This window comes from Monodelphis domestica, chromosome 3 (genome assembly GCF_027887165.1).
Source record: "Monodelphis domestica isolate mMonDom1 chromosome 3, mMonDom1.pri, whole genome shotgun sequence".
In the NCBI taxonomy this organism is placed as follows: Eukaryota; Metazoa; Chordata; class Mammalia; order Didelphimorphia; family Didelphidae; genus Monodelphis; species Monodelphis domestica.
The window spans coordinates 34,343,773-34,366,722 of NC_077229.1; the positions used below are offsets into that span (position 1 = coordinate 34,343,773).

The following is a 22,950-nucleotide window of genomic DNA, read 5'->3' on the forward strand; positions in this document are numbered from 1 at the left end:
AAGTACTGATGGAGAGGAAAGTTGAAGAGAAGGGAGGGGCTGAATGTTAATCACTTTGGGCCTCAGTTTCCCCATCTGTAAAATTGGGGTTAAAATACAGAGAAGCAGACAGTTGTTTACATGTTGTAGCCACTCTTTAGGATGTAAAGTACTGGTGGAGAGGAAAGTTGAAGAGAAGGGAGGGGCTGAATGTTAATCACTTTGGGCCTTGGTTTCCCCATCTGTAAAATTGGGGTTAAAATACAGAGAAGCAGACAGTTGTTTACATGTTGTAGCCACTCTTAGGATGTAAAGTTCTGGTGGAGAGGAAAGTTGAAGAGAAGGGAGGGGCTGAATGTTAATCACTTTGGGCCTCAGTTTCCCCATCTGTAAAATTGGGGTTAAAATACAGAGAAGCAGACAGTTGTTTACATGTTGTAGCCACTCTTAGGATGTAAAGTTCTGGTGGAGAGGAAAGTTGAAGAGAAGGGAGGGGCTGAATGTTAATCACTTTGGGCCTTGGTTTCCCCATCTGTAAAATTGGGGTTAAAATACAGAGAAGCAGACAGTTGTTTACATGTTGTAGCCACTCTTAGGATGTAAAGTACTGGTGGAGAGGAAAGTTGAAGAGAAGGGAGGGGCTGAAGGCTTAAGTGGATTCAATATAGCAGATGAGAGTGACCTGGGGCCAAGGCCAAATGTATAATCCCTCTGCTGGCTTCTTCTCTTTTGTTTTTAATACTGAGTTTATAAAGAGGGGCTGTTGGGCATCCAGGGGTGATTACAGGTTCTCTGGACTTTACCTCCCCCATATATCACCTCTGCTGATCTAGAACATGGGGGCTATGGCCAATCAGTGGGGTATTGTCTATTCCCCTTCCTCCCTGGGGGCTGTCCACTGAATCAAGCATTCAGGGAATCAATTACATTCATTCCAGACCAATTCTATTCCTTCCCCCTCATGCCTGCCCACAAATACTGCACAAAAGACAATCATGTATACTAAGCAGATACATTTGTTCAAATAAGCCATAAAACAGGAATCCAGGAAGGTATTCTGATTAAGGGAGATGATGGACTGCACAAGAGCAACTAGATCCTTCTGCATGGGAGGGAGATTAAAAAACTCAGCTGGACCAAGGAGAGAATGATCCATCTCTCCAGAGAGTTCTGTCCCCACAAGTCTCTGGCACTAGAGGCAATAGGAATCCAGGGACATGCAGAGGGGCTGACTCTTCCCACCTGCCTTCAGTTCCAAGACCCCTGATTAGCCATTCAAAAGCATATACCTTCTCTCTCAATCTGTCTCTCTTGATTTGTGGGTTGGTAGTTGTGAATTTTGTCTTCTCAGGTTTCCTTTTTGTTCTGCAATGAGGCTTTAGTGTATGATTCAGAACACCTAAGATGGAAGTGGCCCCAAAGGAGAGGTCAGGGACCTGCTTCTAGAAGATATTCTGTGTTCCCCTTTTGTAATAATGTTGTTTTTGAGTTGTTTCAAGTTAAAACCCCCATTTGGGATTTACTTGGCAAAGATACCAGAGTGATTTGTCATTCCCTTCTCTAGCTCATTTTACAGATAAGGAAACTGAGGCAAATGGGGTTAAAGTATTTGCCAAGTGTCTGAGACCAGTTTTGAATGGAGATATTCCTGACTCCAGGCCCAGTGTTCTATCCACTGAATCACCTAGCCACTCTTTTGTAATAATCCCACCATTCTTTTTCATTCTTTCAGTACCCTTCCCCATCTGAAATTAAGCCATGACAAATTAAGCACCAGGTACTAGTTCTTTAAAAACTCACCCCTTGGTGCTTTTGAGATTGTGTTGCTTCTAGTAGATTTCTTCTGTGACTAGCTGATCCAATCTGTCTCCTCTCCTCGTATCCTGTAATATAAATTTCATTTTCAGGATTGAGGGGTTAAAGTCCAAATGCAGTGGTTCCCTGGTCATTGATGACAAAAAATAAACCCACTAAGGAAACTCTGAAAATCGCTGCTATTTCCATCTGTTTGTTGTCTTTCCTTCTGGTTTTCTCTATGAATCTGGAATTTCTAGCTTTGTTAGGCTTCCCTGAATTTTCTTATACATTTGTTTTCCTCCCAAAGAATGTTGCTCTTTAGGAAACACTATTACTTACATTCTTATTCCATTCCTCTCTGTCATTATTCAATTAACAAAAATATATAGTGCATATATTAGGTGCTAGGCACCATGCTAAGTGCTAGAGATACAAAAAAACCAAAATAGTCCCTGCCTTCAAGAAGCTTACTTTCTAACAGGGGAAATAACATGTAAATAACTAGAAACATATAAGATGTAAATTTAGACTCTGATCCTCTCTCAGAGCTGGGCTGCTACATCAAGATTCTAGGATATCCTGAGGAAATTACAGTGTTTCTCTTCCCTACTGCCATGACAATTAAGCCCCAGATACTAGCTCCCCAGTTCTATTTAACTACTTACCACTTATCACTAAAAGGAAATGGCAAACCACTCCAGCATCTTTTGTCAAGAAAACCCCAAAAGGCTGTGGGAGAAGAGTTGGGCATGACTAAAATAACTCAACAACCACTTACTTCAAAGATAGAGCAAGAACTAATATTTCTCCTAATGCCTCCAGGGCAGATTCTCCCTAGAACACCTTGGTCTCTGAAAAGAACAGTTTCAACCAGGTTCAGTTTCTACATTGGTCCTACCACGTTCACAATCAAAGATGACATCACTGCCTACTGAGTCTTTTTTTTTTTTCTTAACTACCATAGGACTAGAGTCCAAAAGATCACTCCTGGGTCCTCAGAACATTCACCCAAACTGGTCACAAACCAAAGCCCAGATGCTGAGGTATCATCCCCTCTTTTTTTGAACTTACCAGGTTGTAGGATGGACTCCCTTCTTTGGTTAAGGCAAAGTGGTTAAAGTAGAGATGGGACTTTAAAAAAAATACCTCTGCAGCCAGTTGAAGAGGTTCTTCTCATCATCATATGGTCAACCAATGGGAACTAATCTCAGAATATCCATGCATAATCCACAGTCTCTTCAAGGCAAGTCTCTCTGCATCACACCAATTCTCCTAGAGGCAGGAAGCAGGGACCCCAGTGACTCCACTTGGGGAGATTCCATTTGAGAAAGTCTGTAAACACGAGATCCTAAATTACATCAAGGAGATGAAGGCACCAATAAATAGCAGGAAGGTTGGGAAAGAATTCCTGTAAAAGGTGGTATTTGAACTCAATCCTGAAGGAAACCAGAGATTCTAAGAGGAGTTTTCTTATAGGATCAAGTGAGATATTTGTAAAGCACTCATGAAGTAGGGTAAGTAGGTTTGTGGGATAAGGTAATGGGAAAGTGGGAGTAGGAAGTCCCTAATAATTCACAACTGAACCCCTTCTTCCCAAATCCTGAATTACATATGGCTGTGATGGATGAGCTTTGGCTGTATTAGGATAGATCTTGTTTATGACTATTTACATTGCTTTGGAGGTGGTTTGTGGGTGTGGATTATAAAAATACAAGAATGAAAATTATTGAAATTATAAATGATAGAAGGTATGTTTTCATTAAGCCTTTTTGAGCTGAAATAATTAAGGAAGGTGTTGAAGAATATCTATTAACTTGGCCTTTGGGTCCTGTTTTTCCATATCAGTTTAGATCAATTAATATGGTAGCAACATGTTGGTCTATTTCTTCTTCTCTTTAGGTCTCAGAACTTGGAAAATCCGAGTGTGAATCCTGATTCTTGCTTTAAGAACCTCAAAAAGTCCCACTGGAATGAGAGAAAGCCCATCCTCCGTTTTGATCCGACGATGCCGTCTCTTTCCCAAGCTGGAAAGACATACCTTCACCGTTATCTCTGGGATGGCTACTCTTCTCTTTCTACACTTTCTTAGTAACTTCAACAGCTCATCTAGTTTTAATTATAATCTCTCTTCATTCACATGACTCCCAAATGTGTGTGTACATCATACAGCTATACATCTATATGAATATAGACATAGGAACACATATGTATGCATTGTCCTACCCTTCAGAACCTCATTACCAGCTGTCTGTTGGGCATTAGCATGGCTTCCCTCTGGATATTCCAAAGGCATTTCAAACTAAACTCATTATCATCTCCACCACACCCTTCTTTGGAATTTCCCTGGTACTGTCCAGAGTACCATTATCCCTCTGGGCACCCAGGCCATTCTGACTCCTCAGTGTCCCACCATTTGGTTTGTCCACATTGTCTATCCCTTCCGTCCCCTTCTCTCCACTCCCACAGCTGCCTTCCTAATTCAGGAAGGGTCTCCCTGCCTTAGGTCTCCCTTCACTCTCAAATCTCTCCTCCTTTCAGCTGTCAAAGTGACTTCTACAATGTGTAGGCTTGACTGTGTCACTACCTGACTGCATTCCAATGGTTTTCTACGATGATATACAATGATGATGTATAATAGCCATCTCAGAGCTAACGGGGAAGGTATGTCTTCCCAGCTTGGGAAAGAGACGGCAGCGTCGGATCAAAACTGAGGATGGGCTTTCTCTCATTCCAGTGGGCCTTTTTGAGGTTCTTAAAGCCAGAATCAGGATCCACACTCAGATTTTCCAAGTTCTGAGACCTATTTTCCCACTTGAATACCTCCCTGCTTCTAGAATTCTTATTGTTATCCTTGGTTCATAGATCACCTTCATCTTCCATTATATCCATCTGCCCTCCCCTATCCAGACAGTAGGGTTTCACCTTGCAAAGCCTGTGCTGCTGCCAGCTCAAACCAGAGCAAACTGTTCAGCTTTCAGTGGGAGCATTTATGCCTTGGAAATCAGCAAATGCTACAAATCAGGGCTTGAGTTTTTGTTGAGACTAGACTTCAGAAAGAGATGGAGAAAATGGTAATAGTGGAAGTTAAACCTAAAGTGTCTTGCCTATATTTTTCCACTCCCTGCTTCTACTTCTACTGCTGCCTGCCCCCTCCCCAAGAGCTGATTGTTAAATATTTACTAGAACACTATGAGCTAACTCTAAGGCTTTGAAAGTTTTCCTAACTTGAATGACCAGAATATCAGCAGGTTCTAAAGAGAAAATTTGGCTTTCCTGCCAGACTACTCAAGAGGAAATATCAGTCCCAATATCTAGCCTAACCTACTCTAACAATGCACTTAATGAGATCCCTATGGGTGAAGTCTGTTGTTATTGACTCGTGTGTGTGTGTGTGTGTGTGTGTGTGTGTGTGTGTGTGTGTGTGTGAGAGAGAGAGAGAGACAGAGACAGAGAGACAGAGAGTGAGAGGGGGAGAGAAAGAGAGGGAGATGGGGAGAGAGAGAGAGAGAGAGAGAGAGAGAGAGAGAGAGAGAGAGAGAGAGAGAGAGAGAGAGAGAGAGAGAGAGAGAGAGAGAGAGAGAGAGAGAGAGAGAGGGAGGGAGGGAGAGGGAGGTGGGGGGAGAGACAGAGATAGACAAAGAGGGAGATGGAGAGAGGGGGGGAGATGAGGAGAGAGAGGGAGACAGACAGAGACAGAGAGAGAGAGAGAGAGAGAGAGAGAGAGAGAGAGAGAGAGAGAGAGAGAGAGAGAGAGAGAGAGAGAGAGAGAGAGATGGAGAGATGGAGAGAGAGTGAGAGAGGGGGAGATGAGGAGAGAAAGGGAGCAAGACAGAGACAGAGAGAGACAGAGAGAGAGAGAGGGAGAGAGAAAGAGAGTCAGATGGGGAGAGAGGGAGAGACAGAGAGACAGAGAGAGACAGAGGGGGGAGGGAGGGAGGGGAAAAGGAGAAAGATTCTGTCTCCTCAATTGTTGCTGGCAAGCTAAGAATTTAAGGGTTATCCTTCTGCCTTGGAGAGATAAAAATCAAGGTGCAGGGTAACCAGGTGGAGAACCTTTAGGCAATGAACTGAAGCTGACAAGTCTTAGGAAAAAAGCTAAGCAACAAATTCTGAGGCTAAAACCCAGCCAGAGACCTTGCTCACTGGTCTGAGAGAGGAGCACTGATTCTGTTTTCTGAGTTCCCAGCCAAATAATTGGTTGTCATCGCTGGATCCTGGAGCCATTCCTAGAGATGTGAAAGATGATAGGATTTAGTGCCAAACAGGACATTAGTGGTCATCGTGAGATAACAGAATCATAGACTTAGAGCCAGAAGGAATTTCAGAGGTCATCTACTTTTACCTCCTCATTTTACAGATGAGAAAACTGAGGATAAGGGAAAGTCTGTAAAATTAAAAAGTTGCAAAACCAGGATTTTTAAAATTAAATTTTATTTTTTCACTTAATAGGTATTTATTTTCATTCCCTTCCACCCCCACTGGAGAAAAAAAAAACAGAAAAACCCCTTGTAACAAATACACAGAGTCAAGAAGAATAAATCCCCATATTCATCATGGCTAGTCATGGCATTAATTTTAGTTGTCTTTCAAAGTTGTTTGTCTTTACAATATGGTTGTTACTGGGGAAGTTGTTCTCCCAATTTTACTCACTTCTCTCTGTTTCAGTCCCAAAGAGGCTTCCCAGGTCTTTCTTGTCATTTTTTACAACACAATAGTATTGTCACATTCAAATGTCATAAGTCCATATTCCCAGTTGATGGGTACCTCAGTTTCCAGGTCTTTATCACACAAAAAGAACTGCTATAATTGGTTTTAAAAACATATTTGGTCCCCTTTTCCTCTTTCTTTGATCTCTTTGAGGTATAAAACTAATAGCAATAAAGCTGGATCAAAGGATATGCACCGTTGAATAGCTTTAGGGGCATTTTTTTGCCAAATTACTTTCCAGATTGCATGATTGCGCATGTATAACCTGTATCAAATTTCTCTCCATCTCAGGGAGGGGGAAGGAGAGAAAGAAAGGGAGAGAAATTGGAATGCAAAATTTTAGAAAACTAATGTTAAAATCTGATTTTCCATGTAATTGGTGGGAAAATATAATGTTATTTATTAAAAAAAAAATTCTCCAGAATGGCTGGACCCCTTCAGTCCAACCAACAGGGAAGGAATGTTCTGTTTTCCCACAGACTTTCTAACATTTGTCATTCTTTTCTGTCAACTTCAATAACCTGATGATGGTTGCAATAAGGCAAACCAAGATTTGAACCCACTGAGGACTTCTGGTTCCAAATCTGTGTAGTCTAATTCTCTCCTGTTATAAATCAGGAAACTGATCCAAGAAGGAAGAAGTGACTAGTATCCCAGAGACGCTGGCAAAGCTAGATATTAACCCTCAATTTGCTGATTCCAAATTCAGTGTTAGTTCCATTGTCCTATGCTACCTTTCTTACAAGTATGAAATATTGACAATGAAATGGTGATGGTAGAGGAGGTTCTCTTCTCACTGAGGGGCCATGCTATAGTTTTCTTCCTTCAGTTATTTCAGTCATCTTTGTGACCCCATTTGGAGGTTTTTTGGCAAAGATACTGAAGTGGTTGACATTGCCTTCTCCAGCTCATTTGACAGATGAGGAAACTGAGGTAAACAGGGCTAAGTGACTTGCCCAGGGTCACACAACTAGGAAGTATATGAGGCCAGACTAGAACTCAGGAAAATCAGTCCTCCTGACTTCTAGCACTTTATTCACTATGCTACCTAGTCATCCCATAGGGTAGTCAAAAGGGCATTGAAGTCAAGATCTGAGGTTCTGAGTTCAAATTAAAGATCCATTTCTGAATATCTATTGTAACTTTGAGGAAGCTAGTTTCTCTCTCTGGGTATCAAAAAGTTTCAACCTCTACAAAATGCATTAAGCAACCTCTGAGGTCCTTCCTGCCACCAAAGTCCATCATCGAAATTGGATTCTGAACCAGTTGGTTTCTCCAATGACGTGTAAATGCTTTAAGTGTCTCTCACCTGAATGTCCCTGGCAAGTACCTTTGTTTTCAAAGGTCAAGAGGCAGTGATGGTATCAAAGAACTCTCCTCTCTCCAAGCCACAGCCCTGTGGAGGAGGGGATGTTGGGAGGGGATGAGAGGCTGGGGGTGGTGTCAGACCTTCTTGCCAGTTCAGTCATAGGACAGAAAAGGATCTGAGGTTGAAAATAACTTCTCTAGCTCTAAGACTAGATTACTGTGGGATCTTCTCCTTAACAAATGACCTCAGACACACACACACACACACACACACACACACACACACACACACACACATCTCCTCTTCCTCCTTCCCAGGATTAAGGGAATTTCCCTTCCCGACCTAGGATTGGGATGGTAAACTGATGATCAGGGAAGTTAAGCTGTCAGACAGGGAGAAAATTCACCCTTTCCTAGTAGCATCAGTTCCCTCCTGGATCAATTCCTTATGATGATGAAGAGACTTGCATAGATCAATGAAACTATGAGCTATGCCATTCAGGGTTACCTAAGAAGAACAGGTCATAGCAGAGAGTTTTGACAAACCTAGATTATTCCACACTCTTGTCAATAGGAGTTCTCTCATGGGCATGTACACACACACACACACACACACACACACACACACACACACACGCACAGCATAATGAGAACTCAGATTTCTGAGTCTTTTCATTTTGACCATCCTGGTCCTTTATGAGTTTCAGGGTGGAGCATTCTTGAAAGCAGAAGAAAAAGGCTCTAGATCCTTGAAGCCAGGGAAGTAAAGGTTGGAGAAGGGCTTCTGTAAGGGCTTCAAGGCTTTGACAGTTTTATGACCCACTCAGGAGCCACAAAAGCCCAAGGGAGATTTTCAGTAACATTCTCTCTGGCTATCCCCAGTCCCAAGATACTTTCCCTCCTCATCTCTGCCTCCTGGCTTTCTGAAAACCCACCTTTCTTAGGAAGTCCTTTGGAATCCTCCTTAATTCTAATGCCCTCTTTCTATTGATTAGCTCCGATTTATTCTGTCAATAGCTGGTTTGAACTTAATTGTTCTCCTATTGACTCCCCCCATTAGATTTTGAGCTCCTTGGAGCCAGGACTGTCTTTTTGTCATTCTTTATGTCCCCATCATAGACTTAGTGTTGGAAGGATCTTATTATGGCCAGATAAATAGACTGAACTTCATGAATCTCAAGCAACTTGCTCAAATTTCCACAGGTAACAAGCATCAATAATGGGATTTGAACCCATGTCTTTGGACTCCCAAATCAGTATGCTTTATGTTAACCATACTGTACTACTTCATCCTAGAAGCTTTAGCCTTGGAAGAGATCGCATATTGTGTTCTTCTGTTGACACAGGTATATCTGGATTCGAGAACTTTGGATGGGGCTGAGAAATTCCAAGGGATCCTGCTGATTTCCTAATTTGCTATCTCTAGCTCTTGGCCCAGAGCTCCACTTCTGAGGCTTGGGCTTAGGAGAATAAGCTAGTCCTGTTAGCCTTCTACTAGCAATGGGAAGGAGGGGGTGAAAAGTAACCTGCCCTCCCTCCCATTATCCCCAGTCACTCTTGGCTTTGGGACTGTTAACTTGTCCCTAGGTGTGCTAATGCCCTCTCCTGGGGAGTTCTGGAGCTTCATCTCCAAACTTTCCTCTCTCTAAAGTTGACTTTTAGGTCATTCCTAGATTTAAAGAATTTTAGATTATAAAACCATTTGTCTAAACGTGATTGGGATCTCAGAGATCTAGACCAATGCCCTCATTTTGCAGTGAGGGGAGACAGACTGATTTGGCAAAGATCATTTCAAACCAATGTTTCAAAAGTTTTGTCTAAATTTATTTCATTATCTACTTTGTTACTTAACCAAGAGCCTGGGCTTCCCCTTTCAGAATTAAAGCTCAAACCTTGTTTTAAAGTTCATTAAACATTCCTTTACTTGTCAAGAATTCTAGACAGTTATGAGTATTTGTAGCATGCTGGCTATTTTGCAACAATGGAGGTAGGGTAGGGAATGCATTTGAAACCATTTAAGTACATTAGCCATTTTAGTCAAAAAGTCTTCTATCATTATATAAACTATTTATTAAATTCCTATTGTGTTTTCATGAACTCATCAAGCCTCAGAATGAGCCATAAGATGGGATCTCTGCCCTCAAGGAATTTCCAGTCTATTAAATTGCCAGGAGTCATCAAAGACCATGCTCTTTGACATGGTCACACATGGAAACCAGGGACTACAAAGCAGCCCCCAGGATGTATGAAAACACCCACTGAAACCCCCTAAGTGACTTTCCTTATTAACACCCCCTTATTACTGGAATTGCTATGATTATGATTCTTACTTAGCCCCAGGAAAAATATATGAGAACAACATGCTTGCAGGGTTAATACAGATGTCTCACTCTGTACCCCCAGAATATTGCCAGGAGATCCCACTTATAAAATTAAACCTAAGTATTCTTATATATCTACTTAGATAGGACCCTCTTTTCTAGGCATGAAAACTTCTGGCAAATCTGTTCCATGTTGATTCTACCCTCTGACCCTGCACTTAGCAACAATGTTTTGTTGACTATCTCCTTAGGCTTTGCGTCTGTTGTTAGGTTCTATAGAAACATGTATGTTGAAAAATGATTGTGTGCCAGAAAAATCATGTACTCACTGAAGCTATATAATAAACAACCCTGTCCTTAGGCATTAAATCATCATGTCAAATTGACTCTGAAATGGTCTTTTGGATCTCAGAGAGATTTTCTTTGTGGCAATTTAAGTACTTCTGCTTCTTTTGGAAGAGTTTTGATCTAAGTTCATTTTTATAAATGCTCATTCTTCCCTTGTTAAGTTGGTCTTTAGATTGTATCACTACTTGGTGAGTTATCTACCAAGGAATGGTCAGAAAGAAGTATTAGAAGAGGAATATCAAAAAGCCTGGGCTGGGGCAGCTAAATGGCTTAGTAGTTAAAGAGTTAGGTCTAGATATGGGAGTTCCTGGGTTCAAATTAGGACCCAGACACTTCCTACCTCGGTGACCCTAAATAAGTCACTTAACCCCAATTCTGCCTTAGAACCAATACTAAATATTGATTCTAAGATGGAAAGTAAGAGTTTTAATTAAAAAAACAAAGAATGGGTTTCCTATTTGTGGCACTTATAAGAATTGGTTGTCCAGAACAAGATTTAGGAAGTCATTGCCAGTTTCTCTTGTTTTTCATTGGATTAGATAATAAAGAATAACTATACTTCCAAAGTATATCTCTCCCTTTACATAATGACTGAATTCCTTGTGGTAGCATTTTGTAAGTCAAATCATTTCTATGGCTCTGGAGTTGGAGAATCAGAAGGGCCTTTCCACATCTTGCCTAAGAACTTCTACATTTTCCATTACTGGCATCCACAATAAATTTACTGCTTCTGAAGGCCAAAAAAAAAAAAGCTTTCAAGTCACAATAATCGTGTCTCTGTCAAACCTCATTGACTAAGATACTACCACTGCATAAAACTCTTTTTTTTTCCCCCCACAGTCAGTCACAGTTTAATATGTTTGCAGATAAACCCTGTGTAGTCAAAAGAAAAGGAAAGAGGGTATAAAGGGAGCCACAGCAGCCCTTAGGGTGAAATATCCTGTTCTTCCCACAGGCAGATGGGGAAGGATCCAAAAGAAGCCTTCACCCTTCACTGAAAACGCAGCCTAGCTTATCTTAGGTCAGTTTCTTTTAAGTCATAAAAACTGGGGCCAGATTGGAAGTAAAGATTAAAGGTTTGGGGGTAGGGAGAGGGTTGGAACTAGGATTCAATCTCAGGTCCCATGATTCCAAAGTTAGCACCCTTTGCATGCATACTATGTTCTTTTAGATCTGGAAGGAACTTAGAGAGCACCAGGCTCCCTTCATTTAAAGAAGGGAAACTGAGTTCCAGAAAGAAATAACTTGCCTAGGGTCACACAGAAAATCAGTGTTTCTAACTCAACTCTTAGAGGAATATTCCCTTAGTAGAGAGTAAATCCCAAGCTGTGATGGTAGTAATTTAAGTTACCAACTAGACAAAAGTTGCAGAGTGAATAGAGGGCTATACTTAGAGTCAGGAGATCAGAGTTTGGTCTAACTCTGGCTTTTAGTAGCTGTGAGACTATCTTCAAGTCGCTTAATTCCTTTGTGCCTCAGGTAATTCTCTAAGACTCTATCAACAAATATCTATTTAATCCCCTACCTTGGACCAGGCACTGGGCTAGGTAGGAACTGGGCAGCAAGTTGTGTAGTGAAGTTAGAAGGACATAAGTTCAGATCTGGCCTCAGACACTAGCTGTATGACCCTAGGCAAGTCACTTAACCCTATATGCCTCAGTCCTTATATGTAAAAATGAGCTGGTGAAAGAAATGACAAACCACTCTAGGATCTTTACCAAGAAAACCAAAAATGAGGTTGGGGACACAACTGAAGAACAACTAAACAGACTTGCTTAGATCTTACATTCTATCAAAGAGAAAACTTACACATTATTAAGTGTCTGTAGAATAAACACTAGGTTGTTAGAGGGAGAATGTGTAAGTCTGGTTTTGATCCTCATCATTATGTTACCAACAAAATCCTAGATGCACATTGCCTTGGAGTTCTTAACCCTTTCGAAGCTGATTATCTTTATCATATTGCTATTTGTATAAATTGTGTGATGAGCAAAAATTCTGAGAGACTGGGTTCTGGGTAATAAAATCAATTTATTCATTAGACTGGCAAAAGCCAATTAATTGGCCCATGATCTCTCTTGGTGACCAGAGACAATTCATCCAGTCTTGAGACATTTAAATACAGTGTTGAAAGCTCATTACTCTCTCCACCCCTAGACAACCCAAGACACCTCTAATTGGTGAATATCAAATGAGGAGGTGGGCTAATGTTTTCCTGGCTCTCCCTGAGGATGGGGAAAGTCACATGCCTGGTCACAGCATTCCAATATCCTTGATATTCTGGATGGAGAAATCAAGTTAGGTTTGGTCAAGATTGACCTCCATTGCCCATCCCAGTGGGGGAATCAATGACACAACCATGTCACCTCCCCAGACATACTTAATTGGAGCCAGATTTGTTTATCAGAAAAGGATGAATTTTAGATTCTGTCTTAATTATCCCAATTTTTGAGGATTCTCTGTGGCAAGGAATTTGAAGGTATTCCTACAATTGGCAGGACAAATGAATGAGGCCAAAGACTTGAAGAAACATGAGGTTATAGAGCAATGTTAGGAATCAAAATGGTACACTATTAAGAATAAATCTTGTCTGCTTCTGTTTACTTCTCTGCATTAGTCCACACAACAAGTCTTCCCAGATTTCTCTGACACCATTCTTTCATCATTTCTTATAACCCAATAGTGTTCCATCACATTCTTCTACCATGATTTGTTCAGTCATTTCCCAATGGATGGGCACCTCTTTAGTTTCCATGTCTTTGCCATGACTGAGTTGTAAATATTGCTATACACGTGGGTCCTGGGAGATAACCGGTGTAAAAGCACAGCAGTAAAAGACAAAAAGACAAGGTATGTGAACAGCAAATAGGCCATCTTGGCAGGAATATTGGGGGGGGGGGGGCACTAATGTGCAATAAGCTTAGAAAGCTAGTCTAGGATCCCATCCTGAAGGGCTGTAAATGACAAGCTAAGGTATCTGGTCTGAAAGGTAATAGAGAACCACCGAAGATGTCTGAGCTGGAGAGGGGCACCTATCACTTACTAAGTCACTGCTATGTGACCATAAATGTTAGTGTTGCAGGGGGGAAGCTAGGAAGAGCTGGATTCAGCTATCGACTGCCTGTGAGACCCTGGGCACTGTGCTCAGCTTATCTGGATGCCAGTCTCCTCAGCTGAGAATGAAAGGGGTCCAACTCAATAACCTCTTAAGTCTCTGGTTTCTTTTAAGACTCAGCTCAAATCCCACCTTTTACAGGGAGCCCTTTACAATCTCCTAAGCGGCTAGTGCCTTCCCCTCTAATGTTCCCTTCTAATGATTACATAGATATATATTTGTGTGTATTTATATATATGCATATATAGTACATATAACATAGCATATGCTTTGTAGATATAGTATGTAATATATATACACATAAATATGTATGTATGTATATATATATATGTATGGTTGGATGACACAGTGGATAGAACTTCAGGTCTAGTGCCAGGAGGACCTGAGTTCAAATCTGGATTCAAATACTAGCTGTGTGACACTGGGCAAGTCACTTAATCCTGTTTGCCTCAGTTTCCTCTTATGTCAAATGAGCTAGAGAAGGAAATGGCAAACCACTCCAGAATCTTTGCCAAGAATATCCCAAATGTGGTCACAAAGGGTCAAATATGACTAACTGACTAAAGAACATATATATAAAAAGATGAGATTTGAAGTGAAATTTAAAGAAAGCCAGGAACCCTTACAGGTCATTGAATCTAACTTCCTTCATTTCACAACTGAGAATATGAGAGAGAGAGAGAGAGAGAGAGAGAGAGAGAGAGAGAGAGAGAGAGAGAGAGAGAGAGAGAGAGGAGAGAGAGAGAGAGAGAGAGAGATGGAGAGATGGAGAGATAGATAAATGGATAGATTGATAGGTGGAGGGACGATAGGTAGATAAATGGATAGATAGATGGATAGATAGGTAGATGGATGATAGGGAGATAGATGGATAGATAGATAATAAGTAGATAGATAGATAGATAGATAGATAGATAGATAGATAGATAGATAAGTAGATAGATGGATAAATTGATAGGTGGATGGATGATAGATAAATGGATAGATAGATGGATAGATAGGTGGATGGATGATAGGGAGATAGATGGATAGATAGATAGATAGATAATAAGTAGATAGATAGATAGATAAGTAGATAGATGGATAGATTGATAGGTGGATGGATGATAGGTAGATAAATGGATAGATAGATGGATAGATAGGTGGATGGATGATAGGGAGATAGATGATATATAGACAGATAGATAATAAGTAGATCGATCGATCGATAGATAGATAGATAGATAAGTAGATAAATGGATAGATTGATAGGTGGATGGATGATAGGTAAATAAATGGATAGATAGATGGATAGATAGGTGGATGGATGATAGGGAGATAGATGATAGATAGATGATATATAGACAGATAGATAATAAGTAGATAGATGGATGGATAGACAAACAGATAGATAGATGGATAGATAGATAGACAGACAGACAGATGGATAGACAGACAGATAGATAGATGGATTTTTGTGGTTTAGTTGCTTCAGTTGTGTTTAGCTTACTGTGGCACCATTTAGGGTTTTCTTGGCAAAGATCCTAGAGTGGTTTACCATATCCTTCTCTAGCTTCTTTGACAGAGGAGAAATGGAGACAAATGGGTTAAGTGACTTTCCCAAGATCACACAGCTAGTAAATGTCTCAGGCCAGATTGGATCTCAGGTCTTCCAGACTCCAGTGCTATTATCTCCTGTACTACCTAGCTGCCAAGATGTATCTATAGCTATATGTATTTTAATATAGTTATATCAGTATGTACAGTTTTTGCACATGGATTTTTACATGTCTCCCCTATTTGAATGTGAGTTCCTTGAGATCAGGGACATAGGTTTGCCTTTCTTTGTATTTCCCAGCACAGTGGCTCAGTATTCTCATTACTGGTACTAAAAAATTGTATTTTGACTGACTGATTTCTAGCTCTAGAAGGATGATCCTGTGGGTCCCTGGGCACTGCAGTGATGCCTTCCAATCCTGCTTCTGAGGCTTGGCTTCCCCTGTTGTCTAAACTCTCGAATGCCTGAAGGGAACTAGCCCTTTGCCCTGGGTTATAGCTGAATAGCAAAATGCTGTTTGGTGAAGAATTGCCCATTCCCCATTGGAGCCTTGATTCCCCTTGGTGAGAATGAACCCCAACAGCACAGCCCCAGTTGGTATTTGTGGAATTTATTCCTCAAATCATCACAAGCAATGCCAGGCGGTGCTGAAATTCATGGAGGGGGAAGGCACAAGCCCAGGTCTCCCCAACACTCCCCACTCAACTACAGACATTCATCAGTTTCAGCTTGTCTCTTTCAGTTTGTCAGTTTCAGCTTTGCCAGCACCATGTTTTTGAGAGAGAAAAAAAATGAGAACTGGGCTCTGTTTCAGTAACAAGTGAATTATTTTTCCTTTCTATATGGAAGTGATGTGTGCTGGGGAGTGGCACTTCTCTGCCATCTGCATAAACACACATCAGTGATGCCAGTTTCTGCCAGTCCCTTTCAAGGGAGGGGGAGGGTGGGCTCGAGAGAGACCTACCCTCAGTGAGTCACAGCGTTCACCCAACAGCTCCCCCAAAGCCATCTCCAGAAAGAAAGCAAACACATGATCTCTCCAATAGACTAAAGAAACTGAAATAAGTTTTGTTCTGAAGCTTTTCCAATGCGGTTGTTACTCCACTATCAACTTTTTTTCTTTTAAAACTAATCTTCTTGCCAAATACAAAGAGACATTCTTCCCTCCTCCCCACCATCACCAACAAAGGGCACTAAGAAATATGCCCTGCAGAATAGAGAAATAGTGCTATTCATGCCAGCCCAACAATACTCTGTAATAAGAGAAGGGGTGGTTGGAAGAAAGCATAGAATTAAATCCATTCTTCTCTAAACTCTAAGATTCTGATCCTGAAACAGAAATATGAGTTAGTTTTGTGGTTTAATCATTTTCAGTTGTGTACGACTCTTAAGGATGTCTTCTGGGGTTTTCTAGGCAAAAAATACTAGAATGGTTTGCCATTTCCTTCTCCAGATCATTTTTCAGAGGAGGAAACTGAGGCAAATGTGATTTTCTAGGCAAAGATGCTGGAGTGGATTCTCATTTCCTTTTCCAACTCATTTTACAGATTAGGAAACTGAAGTAGAGAGAGTTAGGTGACTTGCCCAAGGTCACACAGCTAATAGGTGTATGAGGCCAGATTTATTTCAGATCTTCCTGATTCCAAGCCTGGATCTCTTTCCCTTGTATCACTCAACTATCCTTTTTCTGAGCTAAGTAATGGACTTCCCCAAAATAGGGAGGCTACCAGACCAAAACAGACTCTCATAAACAACTGTTGGGAGGGACATTCAGCATGTCCCTGAATATCTTTTCCAATGAGGTGCCTGATGCTTTAGGAAATTAAATAAAATTATGGTACAAGGACAAGGGAATTGGTTTTGGGGTTAAAGGACCTTGCTTTGAATCTCTGCCCCCTTTTTCTTGTTGCCTTAGCAAAGTCACTCTCTGGGAGTCAGTTTTCTCATCTGTAAAATGGGAAAAATGGACTAGAAGACCTTTTAGGTCCTTTCTGGATGTGCCTATGATCCTAGAAATAAAAAAAAAATACATTTATATAGCACTTAATGTTTGCAAAGTGTTTTACATCCACTCTCCCCTTTGATCTTCTTAAGAACACCAGGAATCAAGTGCTAAAGGTATTTCTGCTATCCTCTTTTCCTGAAATTCAAGAAGTGAAATGACCTGTACAAAGCACTTTGCACACAGTTCATTGGAGCCTCTCATCAGCCCTGACAGGGAGGATCTATAGATCCTCTTTTAACAGATGAAGAAATTGAGGCTCAGTCTGGAAAAGTGACTTTCTCACATGCCTAATAGGTGTCACAGCCAGGATTAGAATCCTCCAAGTTCAGAGCTCTTTCCACTCCACTCCACTGCCTCTCAGTAGCAAGAGTTAACTAGAGAATTCAGTTCCCAAAAGTGGAGGTGTGACTGCTGTATCCCCAAGGGAAACCAACAGTCCTTGCTTCTGCTGTATCCTCCCAAGAGACCCCTCAGAGAAATGTCCTCTCGTCCTGCTACAAAATCCCCAGCTCTTCTGTCAGGATGTGTTGACTAGTGTTTCATTAGCATCAAGGTCACATTTTTTCATCTCCAATGTCCTCCTTATACTCCTCCTGAAATCCACTTATCTCCGCTCTCCAATTTGTCACCCTGTTGGTGCATAACACCTGCCAGAGGAGAGCATCAGGATTTGGCCAGTGCCTTCAATTTACTCCTCTCCTTACTCAGAGACTTGAAAGACTCTGTTCATTTATTCTCATTAAATTACATACACAGGGTTGTTGTTCAGAAAGCCAGCAGAGACCCAGTGGTCCCAGGGACTCTGATTGTCAATTTTTGGTGGTTTTCATTGGCTTGATCTTAGGACCAGAGCTATGACAAGCACGGGACATTGAGACTTTGTCCAGGGTGCTGAAATTTAGAATTGCTAAATCTCAAGCATGTGCACCTTCAGCAGAAAGTAAAATGGCAACAGGATGAAGCTATAAGGAATCTTAGACATCATCTAAACTGATCCCCTATTTTACCAATGAGAAAACTAACAGTGGCTTGCTCTTGGTCTCCAATGCAGCAGGAGAGGCAGGATTTGAGTCTAGGCACCCTCTTGCCATGTTCCCTCTCTAATTCCCCCTCCATACTCAATTAAATTGATTTTAATTATTTCTAATATTGATTGAATGAATGAGTGAGTGAGTGAGTGAGTGAGTGAGTGAGAAGACCTTTTTTAAGTGCTGATTAGGTGGAAGCCACTCTGCTAAGAACTAGATTAGAAGAACAAAAAGCAAAGGAGTCCCTGTCCTCAAGGAACCTCCTTTCTAATAAAGGAAATCAACACATATTGCAGAGTGGTGGATCGGGAAGGTGTTTTGGCCTGAGAAATCATAATGGTGGTCAGAGAGTAATGTGATAGGTTTTGGTCAGGCTAGATATAGAGAAATCTTGACAATCAGGAACCCAGAGTTATAGGTAGAAGCTGGACTGGCTGGACGTACAGACTAGAACAAGGAGGCATGACATAAAGATAGCCAGAGCCTCAGACACTCCCTAGCTGTGTGACCCTGGGCAAGTCACTTAACCCCCATTGCAATTCATAGTACTGGTACTAAGGTGGAAGAAAAGGGTTTAAAAAGAAGATAGCTAGAAAGCACCCACCCTGAATCACAAAGTTGATCCAAGGCACCCACATAGCCATGCAGATTTCATGTTTTCTCTGAGTCTCAAAATTACTAGATATGTCTCTTCCTAAATTCTTGGCAGCATAAGATATAGCACTAGAAAGCAATTTAGAAATGTTGTTTTCTAGTCCAATCCTTTCATTTTGCAGAGGAAGAAAGTAAGATACTCCTCCCTCAATAGGGAAAGTGACTTAAACAAGGTCACACTGGTAAGCATTTTATCAAAGCCAGGCAACTAGTGAATAAATCAGTCAGTTGATAAATATTTATTTAGCATCTACTGTGAGCTGCCACTGTGCTAAGCACTCAACATAGAAAAGCCAAAGAAAGGCCCTGACCTCAAGGAACTCACAGTTTAATAAGGGAGACAACAGGCAAATAACTATTTACAAACAAGCTATATGCAGAATTAATTAGGGGTTATCAACAGAAGGGAAGCACTAGCATTAAGGGGGTTTGAGGAAAGCTTCCTGTAGGTGGAATTTTAGCTAGGAATTGAAGGAAGCTGGGAAAGTCAGGAAGCAAAGATGAAGAGGGAGAACATTCCAAACATGGGGGACAGCTGGTAAAAATACCTGGAGTCTAGAGATGGAGTATCTTGTGCTAGGAATCACCTGCACCACCTTCCAAATCCCATTCTAAATTTCTCGTGCCTCAGTTTCTTTCATCCCCTGACACACTTGTAAACTTGCTGGGGCATGAAAAAAGTAGAGTCCTTCCTTCTTCTCCCTTTCTACCAATCACCTCTCTCTTGTCCTTTCATGGGTCCCATTACCTCCCCCCAAAAAACTACATACTCCTGAACCAGTATGAATAGGCTACAAAAATAAAAGTACTATTTCATGATAATGATGGCATGATGATGGAGAAGCAGTGAGGCTTAATGGAAAGTCCAACTGGACTTGGTTGGAGTCTAGAAGACAAAGTCCTAAACCTTCCTCAGACATTTAATTTATACACAACCTTGGAAAGAGCCCTAGATATAGAGTCAGGATGGATCTAAGTTTCCAAGTAACCTCCTACATGTATTAGTTTGTGATTATAACCAAAACACTTCAACTCAGGAACATCTGTACAGCACTATAAATCCCTAATTAGATCCTTACAACATCCCTGTTAGTTGGGTGTTATTGTTATCCCTATTTTGCAGTTGAGGAAACTGAGGCAGTCAAAGTTTAAGTGATTTATGCAGGCTTGTATCGCTATGATGGGCTTGAGGCTGGATTCAGATCCAAGTCTTGGGCCGACCCTTCTGTCCATTATGCCACTCATTCACCTCTTTTTCTGATCACATATTCCTCATTCTTTCATGTATTCATTCAATAATTTATTAATCACTGTGTCAATATTGTGCTAGGGCCTGGGGATACAAGGCCAGGGAGTGGGGAAAGGAATGAAGAGTTCCTGCCCTCAGTGAGCTCATATTCTACTGGACGAAGACAATATGAAGATGGAGTAACAAATACAATTTATGTACAAGAGAATTTTAAAGTAATTCCAGAGGAGTAAAATCAGCAACAACTGGCAGAATCAGGGAAGGCTTCATATTAGAGATGGCACCTCAGCTGAGCCTTGGAAGAAGATAGAATTCTAAGAGACAAAGGTGAAGGGGGGAAGGCATTCCAGGCATAGGAGCATAGCTTCCACATTTATGGGAAACACTCAGTTATTCAGTTTCATTGTAGAGTGTGTTGGAAGGAAGAACATAAAACCATTCTGGAAAAATAAGCACAAGCCAGATTCTGGATTACTCCAAATACTAAACAGAGGAGTTTTGTTTCATCCTTAAGGTGATTGGGAGCCACAGGAGGATATTGAGCAGGGTAATAAAATGGTCAAAGCTGAGCTTCAGGAATATCTCTTGAGCAGTTTTGTGAAGGATGGACTGAAGAGGAGAGAAGCCGGAGACAGAGAAACTGATGACTTTTGTTGCAGTAGTCTAGGCAAGTGGTGATAAATGGCATGAAACAGAGTAGTAATTGGGAGAGAAATTGTGTTGAAATGATAAGATCTATGTTTAGATAGTAAGGAGTGAGAGAGGGCAGGTTATAGAGAAGGAAGAAGTGAGGAAGACTCTGGGTTACTTATAACCACAGCAGTACCATCAAAAGAAATAGAAATTATTTATCATGGGTACAATATAGTGCTGCAGAAAGAGCCCTGATTGTTGTCAAAGGACCTGGGTTCAAATTTGGCTTCAGACATTTAACTAGCTGTGTGCCCCTGGGCAAGTCACTTAATCCTATTTGCCTCAGTTTCCTCATCTGTAAAGTGAGCTGAAGAAGGAAATGGCAAACCATTTCAGTATCTCTTCCAAGAAAACCCTAAATGGGATCATGAAAAATTCAACATGATTAAAATGACTGAACAGTAACAAAAATCACGGACACTGCATGGTACTGCAAAAAGAGCTTTGTCTGGAGTGAGAAGACCTAGTTTCATATCCCAACTCTAATACTTACTATTTATATGACCTTGGCTGTAGTAAGCATCAGAGCTCTCGGTGATCAAGAAGAGAAAAATTAGAACCCAGGCACCAACTGGAAACCTTGAGGGCTGGTAGAACTTGGGACCACTTGGGAAGATTGTAATTTTCCCCCAGAAAACAAGGAGGGAATGTGAATCTTTGATTGTAAGCCTCTTAGTAGCTCCAATAATACATCTAAGGTTAATTAGAAATTTATAAATGTTTAAATAGCACCTGATTGTTACAAATGTTTTCTCTTCCTCAGATTTTTTAATAGCCTCATAATGGTGGCATCTAATTAAAGAGCAATTAGGCTCCATCTGAATTAATATTTTTCTTGTGTTTTATCATAAAACACAGGAGCTTGCTTATTAAACCTAAATTATACACATAACTGAATGTATTTCAGAAGCTTGATCATGGTCAAAGGCCCATTTTCCTGGCAAAAGATTCCATGGAAGTTCAATTAATCGTTGACCCATTTGGTGCCATTCAGAAACATTTATTCATTTTCCCCAAAGCTTCTAAACTCTAATAAACAAGAAACCCATCCAGAAGCTGTGGTTATTTTGTCTTTATTCCCTTCCTTACCTAGAAAACAGGACTGGTCAGCCTACCCAGGATCCATATGAGCTTTACTCTGGGTGATGTAATGGAAGTTAAGAAGTGTTGTTGTTGTTGTTGAGTCATTTTTTTCAGTCCTGTCTGACCCTTCACGATCCCATCTGGAACTTTCTTGGCAAGGATACTGGACTGGTTTGCCATTTCCTTCTCCAAGGTCAAGAAGACCTGGAATCAAATCCTACCTCACATACTCACTGCTTGTGTGACCCTTAGCAAGTCAATTATCCTGTCTGAGCCTCCCTTTCTTTATCTGTAAAATGAGTTAGACCTACCATCCTCTGAGGTCCCTTCCTAAATCTATGATCCTTAAATTCAATACAATTCAACAATGATTTATTTTTACTTAATTTTATTAGCATCTTTTTTTAAAACTTCTCCTTTGAATGCTAATACATTTCTCCTTTCTCTTCTACCCATAGAGCCATTCCTTATCACAAGAAAAAAAAAAGAAAGAGGGAGATAAAGCAATTCAGCAAAACTCACCAATATATCATCCAGTTATGATTGTCTATATAATGTTCGACACCCATCTCTGTCAAGGGAAGAGGGAGGTGCATTCTCATCTCATTGGAATTACACAGAACTGGGTTTTTTGTTGTTGCTCTTCTTTTTTCTGTTTATATTCATGGCATTATTTATTGTTTTCTTGATTTCTGCTCATTTCCCTCTTCATCAGTTCACATAAGTTTTCTTATGCTTCTCTGAATTTTTCATAGTCATCAACTCTTACATTTCAGCAACATTCTGTTACATTCACATACCATAACTCATTGAGCCATTCTCTAATAAACGAGAATCTAGTTTTCAACAAGTAAGAGCCTGCTAAGGACTCAATGAGGCAGGGGTGCTTACAGCAATAGCATGAAAGCATGAAAGCAGTAGAGTTAGAAGGTCCCTTGAAGACCATCTAATTCTATAGCCCAACATTTACAGCAATGCTTTAGGATTTTCAGGGAGGTGTCTGTACTTTATCTCATGAAACCTTCATATCCACCCAATAATACTATTAACCACATTTTTTTAAACCCTTACCTTCTGTCTTGGAGTCAATACTGTGTATTGGCTCCAAGGCAGAAGAGTGGTAAGG

The 22,950-nt window shown here is 40.8% G+C and overlaps 1 protein-coding gene and 1 non-coding gene across 7 annotated transcripts in view; one reads left to right on the top strand and one right to left on the bottom strand.

Annotated features, from left to right (window-relative positions):
• NOS1 (nitric oxide synthase 1) overlaps positions 1 to 22,950 on the top strand; it is a 269,988-nt gene that overhangs the window by 42,722 nt on the left and 204,316 nt on the right. The gene's annotated exons all lie outside the window — the stretch shown is intronic.
• LOC130458696 (U4 spliceosomal RNA) lies at positions 11,133 to 11,280 on the bottom strand. Its single transcript, XR_008918087.1, has one exon. It is a non-coding gene; the product is annotated as a U4 spliceosomal RNA (small nuclear RNA).